This window comes from Hyla sarda, unplaced genomic scaffold (assembly GCF_029499605.1).
Source record: "Hyla sarda isolate aHylSar1 unplaced genomic scaffold, aHylSar1.hap1 scaffold_685, whole genome shotgun sequence".
NCBI classification, from domain to species: domain Eukaryota; kingdom Metazoa; phylum Chordata; class Amphibia; order Anura; family Hylidae; genus Hyla; species Hyla sarda.
This window is the reverse complement of record NW_026610702.1, coordinates 65483-83319: the sequence shown is the minus strand read 5'-3', so window position 1 is coordinate 83319 and position 17837 is coordinate 65483. Positions and strand designations below refer to the sequence as shown.

The window sequence follows — 17837 nt, the reverse complement described above, 5'->3', positions numbered from 1 at the left end:
CGCCTCTTTTCTGGGCGTATTATTCTTCTTTTTCTTCTTTTTTTTCGTCTAATGCATACCCCATCAGTGCAGCAATGCTTATTCAATACCGCCAGCAGATGGAGACACTGGGGGATAATTTTCTAAGGATTTATACTGATTTTTCCTGTCTGAATTTGTCGCACAGAAAGTTGCAGGCCAAATATGTGTGACATTTCTGCGGCTTTAGCTTCTAGAGCATTTTTACAACATTATACATAGGTGCTGAATACATAAAAAGCGACTGTTCAGCGACAGACAAGTCGCATCGGCTGAAAGTAGGCCAGAATGTCAGTCCATGTTGGAGCAGGTTTAGATACAGTCTAAAGTATAGATCTCAAAGTCTGTGCACAGAATTTAGCAAGGGCCTCGCACCTTCTGATGCATCAGGTAGGTGCACAATAGCATAGCCTAACCCTCTGTACTTTAGTCTATATTGATGCGGGACATAGACAGCCAGCTGATGACCAATCCATTAGTGCAATGGATGGCTGGAAGCATTTGTCTTTGCCTTTGCAATACCACAGAAGCAATGCATGGTCAATGTACAGCAATGACACACCTGTGTGAACAGCCAGGAGACCCCCCCCCCCCCCCCCCATGTTATGTTACATAGTTACATAGTTAGTACGGTCGAAAAAAGACATATGTCCATCAAGTTCAACCAGGGAATTAAGGGGTAGGGGTGTGGCGCGATATTGGGGAAGGGATGAGATTTTATATTTCTTCATAAGCATTAATCTTATTTTGTCAATTAGGAACATTCAGCACCCACCCGCTATCAAGGCAGCTGCCTATCATGTCATGCCCTACCTGCACAGGTGTGCTGGCTACTCAAATGATCCAATTAAGGAGGCCATTTAGTCAGCAGCAGCAGAAGTCCTGTGCCTGGACGCTCCAACAGGGGCCAGACACAAGCAGAAGCAGAAGCAGCAGAAGCAGCAGCAGCAGCACCACCTTTTGTTTTTTGGCTGCAGCAGCAGCAAGGCCCACAGGGCTGGCTAGCTGGCTAGCCAGCAAGCAGGTAGCAATGAAAGTAGGAATCTTTCTTTTTAACCCTGTAAGGGGGTGGTGCACTGTACCCGAAGATACTGCCATATCGGGTCAATGCATAGGGCGACGGAAGCAAGCTTCGAAATCGGCCCCCGTTCTCAAAAATCCATTTAATATATGGTCCCCAGATAGGGGACGTATCAGATATTAAACTGATAAGAACAGATACTACACTTGATCTTAGCCAAAAGGCCGAGAAGCGATAACCGTGAAAGGGGCGGGCCCAACAAGGTCCCCTTCATGGGCACTATCACTGCTTGCTGTCAGGGAGGCTGCCAGACAATTTTCCATGCACACTCTGGGCTGGGGGGCAGTCAACCACCAGTACACACAGCAGAACCTAAACCCATACCATTATTGCTAAGCAGCAAGACAGGGGCCCATTGCACTCCCACGGGGCCTTTTTAAATGCAATCCATAACCCGGATTTGCCAGGAACCCTTCTTACTCCTCCTACTTGCATGTGACACTGGGCTTAGGATCTGCATAGGAAACACACACACAAGCACACACCTACCTTTGTTGCCTGCAGATGCCTCCTTGGCTGTCCCCAAACGGTATCAAACCAACACCCACGGGAAGCTGTAAGCATAGAGGACATGCCTGCACCCCATTGGACTTACCTGTGTGGGTTAAATCCGGGTTATTTGACAACCTATGGCGGTGATGGTTCTGCTCAGGCAGAGCAGTGCTGATGCTCCTCATAAAGCTGTCGCTGCTGTGAAGGTTCTAGGTGACATCACAAATCCCTATGGTTACATACACAACAAAGCTGGGTTGTTGTTGTTTACACTCTGCAAGGCCTGTGGAAGTGAGTGACATCATAGCACTGTAGTTCTGAGGGTTCTAGATGGATGCAACAATCTCCTGTTGCTTCTATGAAGGCCATAATAGACGACATCACCAAACAGCTCCATAGTCACATACACAGCAAAGGAGAGATGTTGTTTACACCTAGTGATGTCAGTGGTATTGAGTGACATCACAGCACAGTGCTAAGGCTCCTGGGCCTGGACACAGCAGCGGCTGCAATATCTCAACGGAGAATACGTTTATATATATGTGTGTGTGTGCGCGTATATATATATATATATATATATATATATATATATATATTTCTCCGCCGAAATCACTTTTAAACCCATTTCCACCTTTTTTTCCCTTCTCTTCCTCTTACTTTTTTTTCACGTTTTTTTACGTTTTTCTCCTTTTCGCCTCTTTTCTGGGCGTATTATTCTTCTTTTTCTTCTTTTTTTTCGTCTAATGCATACCCCATCAGTGCAGCAATGCTTATTCAATACCGCCAGCAGATGGAGACACTGGGGGATAATTTTCTAAGGATTTATACTGATTTTTCCTGTCTGAATTTGTCGCACAGAAAGTTGCAGGCCAAATATGTGTGACATTTCTGCGGCTTTAGCTTCTAGAGCATTTTTACAACATTATACATAGGTGCTGAATACATAAAAAGCGACTGTTCAGCGACAGACAAGTCGCATCGGCTGAAAGTAGGCCAGAATGTCAGTCCATGTTGGAGCAGGTTTAGATACAGTCTAAAGTATAGATCTCAAAGTCTGTGCACAGAATTTAGCAAGGGCCTCGCACCTTCTGATGCATCAGGTAGGTGCACAATAGCATAGCCTAACCCTCTGTACTTTGGTCTATATTGATGCGGGACATAGACAGCCAGCTGATGACCAATCCATTAGTGCAATGGATGGCTGGAAGCATTTGTCTTTGCCTTTGCAATACCACAGAAGCAATGCATGGTCAATGTACAGCAATGACACACCTGTGTGAACAGCCAGGAGACCCCCCCCCCCCCCCCCCATGTTATGTTACATAGTTACATAGTTAGTACGGTCGAAAAAAGACATATGTCCATCAAGTTCAACCAGGGAATTAAGGGGTAGGGGTGTGGCGCGATATTGGGGAAGGGATGAGATTTTATATTTCTTCATAAGCATTAATCTTATTTTGTCAATTAGGAACATTCAGCACCCACCCGCTATCAAGGCAGCTGCCTATCATGTCATGCCCTACCTGCACAGGTGTGCTGGCTACTCAAATGATCCAATTAAGGAGGCCATTTAGTCAGCAGCAGCAGAAGTCCTGTGCCTGGACGCTCCAACAGGGGCCAGACACAAGCAGAAGCAGAAGCAGCAGAAGCAGCAGAAGCAGCAGCAGCAGCACCACCTTTTGTTTTTTGGCTGCAGCAGCAAGGCCCACAGGGCTGGCTAGCTGGCTAGCCAGCAAGCAGGTAGCAATGAAAGTAGGAATCTTTCTTTTTAACCCTGTAAGGGGGTGGTGCACTGTACCCGAAGATACTGCCATATCGGGTCAATGCATAGGGCGACGGAAGCAAGCTTCGAAATCGGCCCCCGTTCTCAAAAATCCATTTAATATATGGTCCCCAGATAGGGGACGTATCAGATATTAAACTGATAAGAACAGATACTACACTTGATCTTAGCCAAAAGGCCGAGAAGCGATAACCGTGAAAGGGGCGGGCCCAACAAGGTCCCCTTCATGGGCACTATCACTGCTTGCTGTCAGGGAGGCTGCCAGACAATTTTCCATGCACACTCTGGGCTGGGGGGCAGTCAACCACCAGTACACACAGCAGAACCTAAACCCATACCATTATTGCTAAGCAGCAAGACAGGGGCCCATTGCACTCCCACGGGGCCTTTTTAAATGCAATCCATAACCCGGATTTGCCAGGAACCCTTCTTACTCCTCCTACTTGCATGTGACACTGGGCTTAGGATCTGCATAGGAAACACACACACAAGCACACACCTACCTTTGTTGCCTGCAGATGCCTCCTTGGCTGTCCCCAAACGGTATCAAACCAACACCCACGGGAAGCTGTAAGCATAGAGGACATGCCTGCACCCCATTGGACTTACCTGTGTGGGTTAAATCCGGGTTATTTGACAACCTATGGCGGTGATGGTTCTGCTCAGGCAGAGCAGTGCTGATGCTCCTCATAAAGCTGTCGCTGCTGTGAAGGTTCTAGGTGACATCACAAATCCCTATGGTTACATACACAACAAAGCTGGGTTGTTGTTGTTTACACTCTGCAAGGCCTGTGGAAGTGAGTGACATCATAGCACTGTAGTTCTGAGGGTTCTAGATGGATGCAACAATCTCCTGTTGCTTCTATGAAGGCCATAATAGACGACATCACCAAACAGCTCCATAGTCACATACACAGCAAAGGAGAGATGTTGTTTACACCTAGTGATGTCAGTGGTATTGAGTGACATCACAGCACAGTGCTAAGGCTCCTGGGCCTGGACACAGCAGCGGCTGCAATATCTCAACGGAGAATACGTTTATATATATGTGTGTGTGTGCGCGTATATATATATATATATATATATATATATATATATATATATATTTCTCCGCCGAAATCACTTTTAAACCCATTTCCACCTTTTTTTCCCTTCTCTTCCTCTTACTTTTTTTTCACGTTTTTTTACGTTTTTCTCCTTTTCGCCTCTTTTCTGGGCGTATTATTCTTCTTTTTCTTCTTTTTTTTCGTCTAATGCATACCCCATCAGTGCAGCAATGCTTATTCAATACCGCCAGCAGATGGAGACACTGGGGGATAATTTTCTAAGGATTTATACTGATTTTTCCTGTCTGAATTTGTCGCACAGAAAGTTGCAGGCCAAATATGTGTGACATTTCTGCGACTTTAGCTTCTAGAGCATTTTTACAACATTATACATAGGTGCTGAATACATAAAAAGCGACTGTTCAGCGACAGACAAGTCGCATCGGCTGAAAGTAGGCCAGAATGTCAGTCCATGTTGGAGCAGGTTTAGATACAGTCTAAAGTATAGATCTCAAAGTCTGTGCACAGAATTTAGCAAGGGCCTCGCACCTTCTGATGCATCAGGTAGGTGCACAATAGCATAGCCTAACCCTCTGTACTTTGGTCTATATTGATGCGGGACATAGACAGCCAGCTGATGACCAATCCATTAGTGCAATGGATGGCTGGAAGCATTTGTCTTTGCCTTTGCAATACCACAGAAGCAATGCATGGTCAATGTACAGCAATGACACACCTGTGTGAACAGCCAGGAGACCCCCCCCCCCCCCCCCCATGTTATGTTACATAGTTACATAGTTAGTACGGTCGAAAAAAGACATATGTCCATCAAGTTCAACCAGGGAATTAAGGGGTAGGGGTGTGGCGCGATATTGGGGAAGGGATGAGATTTTATATTTCTTCATAAGCATTAATCTTATTTTGTCAATTAGGAACATTCAGCACCCACCCGCTATCAAGGCAGCTGCCTATCATGTCATGCCCTACCTGCACAGGTGTGCTGGCTACTCAAATGATCCAATTAAGGAGGCCATTTAGTCAGCAGCAGCAGAAGTCCTGTGCCTGGACGCTCCAACAGGGGCCAGACACAAGCAGAAGCAGAAGCAGCAGAAGCAGCAGCAGCAGCACCACCTTTTGTTTTTTGGCTGCAGCAGCAGCAAGGCCCACAGGGCTGGCTAGCTGGCTAGCCAGCAAGCAGGTAGCAATGAAAGTAGGAATCTTTCTTTTTAACCCTGTAAGGGGGTGGTGCACTGTACCCGAAGATACTGCCATATCGGGTCAATGCATAGGGCGACGGAAGCAAGCTTCGAAATCGGCCCCCGTTCTCAAAAATCCATTTAATATATGGTCCCCAGATAGGGGACGTATCAGATATTAAACTGATAAGAACAGATACTACACTTGATCTTAGCCAAAAGGCCGAGAAGCGATAACCGTGAAAGGGGCGGGCCCAACAAGGTCCCCTTCATGGGCACTATCACTGCTTGCTGTCAGGGAGGCTGCCAGACAATTTTCCATGCACACTCTGGGCTGGGGGGCAGTCAACCACCAGTACACACAGCAGAACCTAAACCCATACCATTATTGCTAAGCAGCAAGACAGGGGCCCATTGCACTCCCACGGGGCCTTTTTAAATGCAATCCATAACCCGGATTTGCCAGGAACCCTTCTTACTCCTCCTACTTGCATGTGACACTGGGCTTAGGATCTGCATAGGAAACACACACACAAGCACACACCTACCTTTGTTGCCTGCAGATGCCTCCTTGGCTGTCCCCAAACGGTATCAAACCAACACCCACGGGAAGCTGTAAGCATAGAGGACATGCCTGCACCCCATTGGACTTACCTGTGTGGGTTAAATCCGGGTTATTTGACAACCTATGGCGGTGATGGTTCTGCTCAGGCAGAGCAGTGCTGATGCTCCTCATAAAGCTGTCGCTGCTGTGAAGGTTCTAGGTGACATCACAAATCCCTATGGTTACATACACAACAAAGCTGGGTTGTTGTTGTTTACACTCTGCAAGGCCTGTGGAAGTGAGTGACATCATAGCACTGTAGTTCTGAGGGTTCTAGATGGATGCAACAATCTCCTGTTGCTTCTATGAAGGCCATAATAGACGACATCACCAAACAGCTCCATAGTCACATACACAGCAAAGGAGAGATGTTGTTTACACCTAGTGATGTCAGTGGTATTGAGTGACATCACAGCACAGTGCTAAGGCTCCTGGGCCTGGACACAGCAGCGGCTGCAATATCTCAACGGAGAATACGTTTATATATATGTGTGTGTGTGCGCGTATATATATATATATATATATATATATATATATATATATATTTCTCCGCCGAAATCACTTTTAAACCCATTTCCACCTTTTTTTCCCTTCTCTTCCTCTTACTTTTTTTTCACGTTTTTTTACGTTTTTCTCCTTTTCGCCTCTTTTCTGGGCGTATTATTCTTCTTTTTCTTCTTTTTTTTCGTCTAATGCATACCCCATCAGTGCAGCAATGCTTATTCAATACCGCCAGCAGATGGAGACACTGGGGGATAATTTTCTAAGGATTTATACTGATTTTTCCTGTCTGAATTTGTCGCACAGAAAGTTGCAGGCCAAATATGTGTGACATTTCTGCGACTTTAGCTTCTAGAGCATTTTTACAACATTATACATAGGTGCTGAATACATAAAAAGCGACTGTTCAGCGACAGACAAGTCGCATCGGCTGAAAGTAGGCCAGAATGTCAGTCCATGTTGGAGCAGGTTTAGATACAGTCTAAAGTATAGATCTCAAAGTCTGTGCACAGAATTTAGCAAGGGCCTCGCACCTTCTGATGCATCAGGTAGGTGCACAATAGCATAGCCTAACCCTCTGTACTTTGGTCTATATTGATGCGGGACATAGACAGCCAGCTGATGACCAATCCATTAGTGCAATGGATGGCTGGAAGCATTTGTCTTTGCCTTTGCAATACCACAGAAGCAATGCATGGTCAATGTACAGCAATGACACACCTGTGTGAACAGCCAGGAGACCCCCCCCCCCCCCCCCCCATGTTATGTTACATAGTTACATAGTTAGTACGGTCGAAAAAAGACATATGTCCATCAAGTTCAACCAGGGAATTAAGGGGTAGGGGTGTGGCGCGATATTGGGGAAGGGATGAGATTTTATATTTCTTCATAAGCATTAATCTTATTTTGTCAATTAGGAACATTCAGCACCCACCCGCTATCAAGGCAGCTGCCTATCATGTCATGCCCTACCTGCACAGGTGTGCTGGCTACTCAAATGATCCAATTAAGGAGGCCATTTAGTCAGCAGCAGCAGAAGTCCTGTGCCTGGACGCTCCAACAGGGGCCAGACACAAGCAGAAGCAGAAGCAGCAGAAGCAGCAGCAGCAGCACCACCTTTTGTTTTTTGGCTGCAGCAGCAAGGCCCACAGGGCTGGCTAGCTGGCTAGCCAGCAAGCAGGTAGCAATGAAAGTAGGAATCTTTCTTTTTAACCCTGTAAGGGGGTGGTGCACTGTACCCGAAGATACTGCCATATCGGGTCAATGCATAGGGCGACGGAAGCAAGCTTCGAAATCGGCCCCCGTTCTCAAAAATCCATTTAATATATGGTCCCCAGATAGGGGACGTATCAGATATTAAACTGATAAGAACAGATACTACACTTGATCTTAGCCAAAAGGCCGAGAAGCGATAACCGTGAAAGGGGCGGGCCCAACAAGGTCCCCTTCATGGGCACTATCACTGCTTGCTGTCAGGGAGGCTGCCAGACAATTTTCCATGCACACTCTGGGCTGGGGGGCAGTCAACCACCAGTACACACAGCAGAACCTAAACCCATACCATTATTGCTAAGCAGCAAGACAGGGGCCCATTGCACTCCCACGGGGCCTTTTTAAATGCAATCCATAACCCGGATTTGCCAGGAACCCTTCTTACTCCTCCTACTTGCATGTGACACTGGGCTTAGGATCTGCATAGGAAACACACACACAAGCACACACCTACCTTTGTTGCCTGCAGATGCCTCCTTGGCTGTCCCCAAACGGTATCAAACCAACACCCACGGGAAGCTGTAAGCATAGAGGACATGCCTGCACCCCATTGGACTTACCTGTGTGGGTTAAATCCGGGTTATTTGACAACCTATGGCGGTGATGGTTCTGCTCAGGCAGAGCAGTGCTGATGCTCCTCATAAAGCTGTCGCTGCTGTGAAGGTTCTAGGTGACATCACAAATCCCTATGGTTACATACACAACAAAGCTGGGTTGTTGTTGTTTACACTCTGCAAGGCCTGTGGAAGTGAGTGACATCATAGCACTGTAGTTCTGAGGGTTCAAGATGGATGCAACAATCTCCTGTTGCTTCTATGAAGGCCATAATAGACGACATCACCAAACAGCTCCATAGTCACATACACAGCAAAGGAGAGATGTTGTTTACACCTAGTGATGTCAGTGGTATTGAGTGACATCACAGCACAGTGCTAAGGCTCCTGGGCCTGGACACAGCAGCGGCTGCAATATCTCAACGGAGAATACGTTTATATATATGTGTGTGTGTGCGCGTATATATATATATATATATATATATATATATATATATATATATATTTCTCCGCCGAAATCACTTTTAAACCCATTTCCACCTTTTTTTCCCTTCTCTTCCTCTTACTTTTTTTTCACGTTTTTTTACGTTTTTCTCCTTTTCGCCTCTTTTCTGGGCGTATTATTCTTCTTTTTCTTCTTTTTTTTCGTCTAATGCATACCCCATCAGTGCAGCAATGCTTATTCAATACCGCCAGCAGATGGAGACACTGGGGGATAATTTTCTAAGGATTTATACTGATTTTTCCTGTCTGAATTTGTCGCACAGAAAGTTGCAGGCCAAATATGTGTGACATTTCTGCGACTTTAGCTTCTAGAGCATTTTTACAACATTATACATAGGTGCTGAATACATAAAAAGCGACTGTTCAGCGACAGACAAGTCGCATCGGCTGAAAGTAGGCCAGAATGTCAGTCCATGTTGGAGCAGGTTTAGATACAGTCTAAAGTATAGATCTCAAAGTCTGTGCACAGAATTTAGCAAGGGCCTCGCACCTTCTGATGCATCAGGTAGGTGCACAATAGCATAGCCTAACCCTCTGTACTTTGGTCTATATTGATGCGGGACATAGACAGCCAGCTGATGACCAATCCATTAGTGCAATGGATGGCTGGAAGCATTTGTCTTTGCCTTTGCAATACCACAGAAGCAATGCATGGTCAATGTACAGCAATGACACACCTGTGTGAACAGCCAGGAGACCCCCCCCCCCCCCCCCCCCATGTTATGTTACATAGTTACATAGTTAGTACGGTCGAAAAAAGACATATGTCCATCAAGTTCAACCAGGGAATTAAGGGGTAGGGGTGTGGCGCGATATTGGGGAAGGGATGAGATTTTATATTTCTTCATAAGCATTAATCTTATTTTGTCAATTAGGAACATTCAGCACCCACCCGCTATCAAGGCAGCTGCCTATCATGTCATGCCCTACCTGCACAGGTGTGCTGGCTACTCAAATGATCCAATTAAGGAGGCCATTTAGTCAGCAGCAGCAGAAGTCCTGTGCCTGGACGCTCCAACAGGGGCCAGACACAAGCAGAAGCAGAAGCAGCAGAAGCAGCAGCAGCAGCACCACCTTTTGTTTTTTGGCTGCAGCAGCAGCAAGGCCCACAGGGCTGGCTAGCTGGCTAGCCAGCAAGCAGGTAGCAATGAAAGTAGGAATCTTTCTTTTTAACCCTGTAAGGGGGTGGTGCACTGTACCCGAAGATACTGCCATATCGGGTCAATGCATAGGGCGACGGAAGCAAGCTTCGAAATCGGCCCCCGTTCTCAAAAATCCATTTAATATATGGTCCCCAGATAGGGGACGTATCAGATATTAAACTGATAAGAACAGATACTACACTTGATCTTAGCCAAAAGGCCGAGAAGCGATAACCGTGAAAGGGGCGGGCCCAACAAGGTCCCCTTCATGGGCACTATCACTGCTTGCTGTCAGGGAGGCTGCCAGACAATTTTCCATGCACACTCTGGGCTGGGGGGCAGTCAACCACCAGTACACACAGCAGAACCTAAACCCATACCATTATTGCTAAGCAGCAAGACAGGGGCCCATTGCACTCCCACGGGGCCTTTTTAAATGCAATCCATAACCCGGATTTGCCAGGAACCCTTCTTACTCCTCCTACTTGCATGTGACACTGGGCTTAGGATCTGCATAGGAAACACACACACAAGCACACACCTACCTTTGTTGCCTGCAGATGCCTCCTTGGCTGTCCCCAAACGGTATCAAACCAACACCCACGGGAAGCTGTAAGCATAGAGGACATGCCTGCACCCCATTGGACTTACCTGTGTGGGTTAAATCCGGGTTATTTGACAACCTATGGCGGTGATGGTTCTGCTCAGGCAGAGCAGTGCTGATGCTCCTCATAAAGCTGTCGCTGCTGTGAAGGTTCTAGGTGACATCACAAATCCCTATGGTTACATACACAACAAAGCTGGGTTGTTGTTGTTTACACTCTGCAAGGCCTGTGGAAGTGAGTGACATCATAGCACTGTAGTTCTGAGGGTTCTAGATGGATGCAACAATCTCCTGTTGCTTCTATGAAGGCCATAATAGACGACATCACCAAACAGCTCCATAGTCACATACACAGCAAAGGAGAGATGTTGTTTACACCTAGTGATGTCAGTGGTATTGAGTGACATCACAGCACAGTGCTAAGGCTCCTGGGCCTGGACACAGCAGCGGCTGCAATATCTCAACGGAGAATACGTTTATATATATGTGTGTGTGTGCGCGTATATATATATATATATATATATATATATATATATATATTTCTCCGCCGAAATCACTTTTAAACCCATTTCCACCTTTTTTTCCCTTCTCTTCCTCTTACTTTTTTTTCACGTTTTTTTACGTTTTTCTCCTTTTCGCCTCTTTTCTGGGCGTATTATTCTTCTTTTTCTTCTTTTTTTTCGTCTAATGCATACCCCATCAGTGCAGCAATGCTTATTCAATACCGCCAGCAGATGGAGACACTGGGGGATAATTTTCTAAGGATTTATACTGATTTTTCCTGTCTGAATTTGTCGCACAGAAAGTTGCAGGCCAAATATGTGTGACATTTCTGCGACTTTAGCTTCTAGAGCATTTTTACAACATTATACATAGGTGCTGAATACATAAAAAGCGACTGTTCAGCGACAGACAAGTCGCATCGGCTGAAAGTAGGCCAGAATGTCAGTCCATGTTGGAGCAGGTTTAGATACAGTCTAAAGTATAGATCTCAAAGTCTGTGCACAGAATTTAGCAAGGGCCTCGCACCTTCTGATGCATCAGGTAGGTGCACAATAGCATAGCCTAACCCTCTGTACTTTGGTCTATATTGATGCGGGACATAGACAGCCAGCTGATGACCAATCCATTAGTGCAATGGATGGCTGGAAGCATTTGTCTTTGCCTTTGCAATACCACAGAAGCAATGCATGGTCAATGTACAGCAATGACACACCTGTGTGAACAGCCAGGAGACCCCCCCCCCCCCCCCCCCCATGTTATGTTACATAGTTACATAGTTAGTACGGTCGAAAAAAGACATATGTCCATCAAGTTCAACCAGGGAATTAAGGGGTAGGGGTGTGGCGCGATATTGGGGAAGGGATGAGATTTTATATTTCTTCATAAGCATTAATCTTATTTTGTCAATTAGGAACATTCAGCACCCACCCGCTATCAAGGCAGCTGCCTATCATGTCATGCCCTACCTGCACAGGTGTGCTGGCTACTCAAATGATCCAATTAAGGAGGCCATTTAGTCAGCAGCAGCAGAAGTCCTGTGCCTGGACGCTCCAACAGGGGCCAGACACAAGCAGAAGCAGAAGCAGCAGAAGCAGCAGCAGCAGCACCACCTTTTGTTTTTTGGCTGCAGCAGCAAGGCCCACAGGGCTGGCTAGCTGGCTAGCCAGCAAGCAGGTAGCAATGAAAGTAGGAATCTTTCTTTTTAACCCTGTAAGGGGGTGGTGCACTGTACCCGAAGATACTGCCATATCGGGTCAATGCATAGGGCGACGGAAGCAAGCTTCGAAATCGGCCCCCGTTCTCAAAAATCCATTTAATATATGGTCCCCAGATAGGGGACGTATCAGATATTAAACTGATAAGAACAGATACTACACTTGATCTTAGCCAAAAGGCCGAGAAGCGATAACCGTGAAAGGGGCGGGCCCAACAAGGTCCCCTTCATGGGCACTATCACTGCTTGCTGTCAGGGAGGCTGCCAGACAATTTTCCATGCACACTCTGGGCTGGGGGGCAGTCAACCACCAGTACACACAGCAGAACCTAAACCCATACCATTATTGCTAAGCAGCAAGACAGGGGCCCATTGCACTCCCACGGGGCCTTTTTAAATGCAATCCATAACCCGGATTTGCCAGGAACCCTTCTTACTCCTCCTACTTGCATGTGACACTGGGCTTAGGATCTGCATAGGAAACACACACACAAGCACACACCTACCTTTGTTGCCTGCAGATGCCTCCTTGGCTGTCCCCAAACGGTATCAAACCAACACCCACGGGAAGCTGTAAGCATAGAGGACATGCCTGCACCCCATTGGACTTACCTGTGTGGGTTAAATCCGGGTTATTTGACAACCTATGGCGGTGATGGTTCTGCTCAGGCAGAGCAGTGCTGATGCTCCTCATAAAGCTGTCGCTGCTGTGAAGGTTCTAGGTGACATCACAAATCCCTATGGTTACATACACAACAAAGCTGGGTTGTTGTTGTTTACACTCTGCAAGGCCTGTGGAAGTGAGTGACATCATAGCACTGTAGTTCTGAGGGTTCTAGATGGATGCAACAATCTCCTGTTGCTTCTATGAAGGCCATAATAGACGACATCACCAAACAGCTCCATAGTCACATACACAGCAAAGGAGAGATGTTGTTTACACCTAGTGATGTCAGTGGTATTGAGTGACATCACAGCACAGTGCTAAGGCTCCTGGGCCTGGACACAGCAGCGGCTGCAATATCTCAACGGAGAATACGTTTATATATATGTGTGTGTGTGCGCGTATATATATATATATATATATATATATATATATATATATATTTCTCCGCCGAAATCACTTTTAAACCCATTTCCACCTTTTTTTCCCTTCTCTTCCTCTTACTTTTTTTTCACGTTTTTTTACGTTTTTCTCCTTTTCGCCTCTTTTCTGGGCGTATTATTCTTCTTTTTCTTCTTTTTTTTCGTCTAATGCATACCCCATCAGTGCAGCAATGCTTATTCAATACCGCCAGCAGATGGAGACACTGGGGGATAATTTTCTAAGGATTTATACTGATTTTTCCTGTCTGAATTTGTCGCACAGAAAGTTGCAGGCCAAATATGTGTGACATTTCTGCGACTTTAGCTTCTAGAGCATTTTTACAACATTATACATAGGTGCTGAATACATAAAAAGCGACTGTTCAGCGACAGACAAGTCGCATCGGCTGAAAGTAGGCCAGAATGTCAGTCCATGTTGGAGCAGGTTTAGATACAGTCTAAAGTATAGATCTCAAAGTCTGTGCACAGAATTTAGCAAGGGCCTCGCACCTTCTGATGCATCAGGTAGGTGCACAATAGCATAGCCTAACCCTCTGTACTTTGGTCTATATTGATGCGGGACATAGACAGCCAGCTGATGACCAATCCATTAGTGCAATGGATGGCTGGAAGCATTTGTCTTTGCCTTTGCAATACCACAGAAGCAATGCATGGTCAATGTACAGCAATGACACACCTGTGTGAACAGCCAGGAGACCCCCCCCCCCCCCCCCCATGTTATGTTACATAGTTACATAGTTAGTACGGTCGAAAAAAGACATATGTCCATCAAGTTCAACCAGGGAATTAAGGGGTAGGGGTGTGGCGCGATATTGGGGAAGGGATGAGATTTTATATTTCTTCATAAGCATTAATCTTATTTTGTCAATTAGGAACATTCAGCACCCACCCGCTATCAAGGCAGCTGCCTATCATGTCATGCCCTACCTGCACAGGTGTGCTGGCTACTCAAATGATCCAATTAAGGAGGCCATTTAGTCAGCAGCAGCAGAAGTCCTGTGCCTGGACGCTCCAACAGCGGCCAGACACAAGCAGAAGCAGCAGAAGCAGCAGCAGCAGCACCACCTTTTGTTTTTTGGCTGCAGCAGCAAGGCCCACAGGGCTGGCTAGCTGGCTAGCCAGCAAGCAGGTAGCAATGAAAGTAGGAATCTTTCTTTTTAACCCTGTAAGGGGGTGGTGCACTGTACCCGAAGATACTGCCATATCGGGTCAATGCATAGGGCGACGGAAGCAAGCTTCGAAATCGGCCCCCGTTCTCAAAAATCCATTTAATATATGGTCCCCAGATAGGGGACGTATCAGATATTAAACTGATAAGAACAGATACTACACTTGATCTTAGCCAAAAGGCCGAGAAGCGATAACCGTGAAAGGGGCGGGCCCAACAAGGTCCCCTTCATGGGCACTATCACTGCTTGCTGTCAGGGAGGCTGCCAGACAATTTTCCATGCACACTCTGGGCTGGGGGGCAGTCAACCACCAGTACACACAGCAGAACCTAAACCCATACCATTATTGCTAAGCAGCAAGACAGGGGCCCATTGCACTCCCACGGGGCCTTTTTAAATGCAATCCATAACCCGGATTTGCCAGGAACCCTTCTTACTCCTCCTACTTGCATGTGACACTGGGCTTAGGATCTGCATAGGAAACACACACACAAGCACACACCTACCTTTGTTGCCTGCAGATGCCTCCTTGGCTGTCCCCAAACGGTATCAAACCAACACCCACGGGAAGCTGTAAGCATAGAGGACATGCCTGCACCCCATTGGACTTACCTGTGTGGGTTAAATCCGGGTTATTTGACAACCTATGGCGGTGATGGTTCTGCTCAGGCAGAGCAGTGCTGATGCTCCTCATAAAGCTGTCGCTGCTGTGAAGGTTCTAGGTGACATCACAAATCCCTATGGTTACATACACAACAAAGCTGGGTTGTTGTTGTTTACACTCTGCAAGGCCTGTGGAAGTGAGTGACATCATAGCACTGTAGTTCTGAGGGTTCTAGATGGATGCAACAATCTCCTGTTGCTTCTATGAAGGCCATAATAGACGACATCACCAAACAGCTCCATAGTCACATACACAGCAAAGGAGAGATGTTGTTTACACCTAGTGATGTCAGTGGTATTGAGTGACATCACAGCACAGTGCTAAGGCTCCTGGGCCTGGACACAGCAGCGGCTGCAATATCTCAACGGAGAATACGTCTATATATATGTGTGTGTGTGCGCGTATATATATATATATATATATATATATATATATATATATATATATATATTTCTCCGCCGAAATCACTTTTAAACCCATTTCCACCTTTTTTTCCCTTCTCTTCCTCTTACTTTTTTTTCACGTTTTTTTACGTTTTTCTCCTTTTCGCCTCTTTTCTGGGCGTATTATTCTTCTTTTTCTTCTTTTTTTTCGTCTAATGCATACCCCATCAGTGCAGCAATGCTTATTCAATACCGCCAGCAGATGGAGACACTGGGGGATAATTTTCTAAGGATTTATACTGATTTTTCCTGTCTGAATTTGTCGCACAGAAAGTTGCAGGCCAAATATGTGTGACATTTCTGCGACTTTAGCTTCTAGAGCATTTTTACAACATTATACATAGGTGCTGAATACATAAAAAGCGACTGTTCAGCGACAGACAAGTCGCATCGGCTGAAAGTAGGCCAGAATGTCAGTCCATGTTGGAGCAGGTTTAGATACAGTCTAAAGTATAGATCTCAAAGTCTGTGCACAGAATTTAGCAAGGGCCTCGCACCTTCTGATGCATCAGGTAGGTGCACAATAGCATAGCCTAACCCTCTGTACTTTGGTCTATATTGATGCGGGACATAGACAGCCAGCTGATGACCAATCCATTAGTGCAATGGATGGCTGGAAGCATTTGTCTTTGCCTTTGCAATACCACAGAAGCAATGCATGGTCAATGTACAGCAATGACACACCTGTGTGAACAGCCAGGAGACCCCCCCCCCCCCCCCCATGTTATGTTACATAGTTACATAGTTAGTACGGTCGAAAAAAGACATATGTCCATCAAGTTCAACCAGGGAATTAAGGGGTAGGGGTGTGGCGCGATATTGGGGAAGGGATGAGATTTTATATTTCTTCATAAGCATTAATCTTATTTTGTCAATTAGGAACATTCAGCACCCACCCGCTATCAAGGCAGCTGCCTATCATGTCATGCCCTACCTGCACAGGTGTGCTGGCTACTCAAATGATCCAATTAAGGAGGCCATTTAGTCAGCAGCAGCAGAAGTCCTGTGCCTGGACGCTCCAACAGCGGCCAGACACAAGCAGAAGCAGCAGAAGCAGCAGCAGCAGCACCACCTTTTGTTTTTTGGCTGCAGCAGCAAGGCCCACAGGGCTGGCTAGCTGGCTAGCCAGCAAGCAGGTAGCAATGAAAGTAGGAATCTTTCTTTTTAACCCTGTAAGGGGGTGGTGCACTGTACCCGAAGATACTGCCATATCGGGTCAATGCATAGGGCGACGGAAGCAAGCTTCGAAATCGGCCCCCGTTCTCAAAAATCCATTTAATATATGGTCCCCAGATAGGGGACGTATCAGATATTAAACTGATAAGAACAGATACTACACTTGATCTTAGCCAAAAGGCCGAGAAGCGATAACCGTGAAAGGGGCGGGCCCAACAAGGTCCCCTTCATGGGCACTATCACTGCTTGCTGTCAGGGAGGCTGCCAGACAATTTTCCATGCACACTCTGGGCTGGGGGGCAGTCAACCACCAGTACACACAGCAGAACCTAAACCCATACCATTATTGCTAAGCAGCAAGACAGGGGCCCATTGCACTCCCACGGGGCCTTTTTAAATGCAATCCATAACCCGGATTTGCCAGGAACCCTTCTTACTCCTCCTACTTGCATGTGACACTGGGCTTAGGATCTGCATAGGAAACACACACACAAGCACACACCTACCTTTGTTGCCTGCAGATGCCTCCTTGGCTGTCCCCAAACGGTATCAAACCAACACCCACGGGAAGCTGTAAGCATAGAGGACATGCCTGCACCCCATTGGACTTACCTGTGTGGGTTAAATCCGGGTTATTTGACAACCTATGGCGGTGATGGTTCTGCTCAGGCAGAGCAGTGCTGATGCTCCTCATAAAGCTGTCGCTGCTGTGAAGGTTCTAGGTGACATCACAAATCCCTATGGTTACATACACAACAAAGCTG

General features: G+C 46.4%; 8 non-coding genes across 8 annotated transcripts; all 8 read right to left on the bottom strand.

Moving 5' to 3' along the window:
- Positions 1-1084: 1084 nt before the first annotated feature.
- Positions 1085-1275, bottom strand: LOC130343525 (U2 spliceosomal RNA). The gene has a single exon (XR_008882827.1). It is a non-coding gene; the product is annotated as a U2 spliceosomal RNA (small nuclear RNA).
- Positions 1276-3373: 2098 nt separating this feature from the next.
- On the bottom strand, positions 3374-3564 carry LOC130343524 (U2 spliceosomal RNA). Its single transcript, XR_008882826.1, has one exon. It is a non-coding gene; the product is annotated as a U2 spliceosomal RNA (small nuclear RNA).
- A 2096-nt stretch (positions 3565-5660) lies between these two features.
- Positions 5661-5851, bottom strand: LOC130343523 (U2 spliceosomal RNA). Its single transcript, XR_008882824.1, has one exon. It is a non-coding gene; the product is annotated as a U2 spliceosomal RNA (small nuclear RNA).
- A 2092-nt stretch (positions 5852-7943) lies between these two features.
- Positions 7944-8134, bottom strand: LOC130343522 (U2 spliceosomal RNA). Its single transcript, XR_008882823.1, has one exon. It is a non-coding gene; the product is annotated as a U2 spliceosomal RNA (small nuclear RNA).
- A 2100-nt stretch (positions 8135-10234) lies between these two features.
- LOC130343521 (U2 spliceosomal RNA) lies at positions 10235-10425 on the bottom strand. Its single transcript, XR_008882822.1, has one exon. It is a non-coding gene; the product is annotated as a U2 spliceosomal RNA (small nuclear RNA).
- A 2091-nt stretch (positions 10426-12516) lies between these two features.
- LOC130343520 (U2 spliceosomal RNA) lies at positions 12517-12707 on the bottom strand. The gene has a single exon (XR_008882821.1). It is a non-coding gene; the product is annotated as a U2 spliceosomal RNA (small nuclear RNA).
- A 2085-nt stretch (positions 12708-14792) lies between these two features.
- On the bottom strand, positions 14793-14983 carry LOC130343518 (U2 spliceosomal RNA). The gene has a single exon (XR_008882820.1). It is a non-coding gene; the product is annotated as a U2 spliceosomal RNA (small nuclear RNA).
- A 2092-nt stretch (positions 14984-17075) lies between these two features.
- On the bottom strand, positions 17076-17266 carry LOC130343516 (U2 spliceosomal RNA). The gene has a single exon (XR_008882818.1). It is a non-coding gene; the product is annotated as a U2 spliceosomal RNA (small nuclear RNA).
- Between the last annotated feature and the right edge of the window lie 571 nt (positions 17267-17837).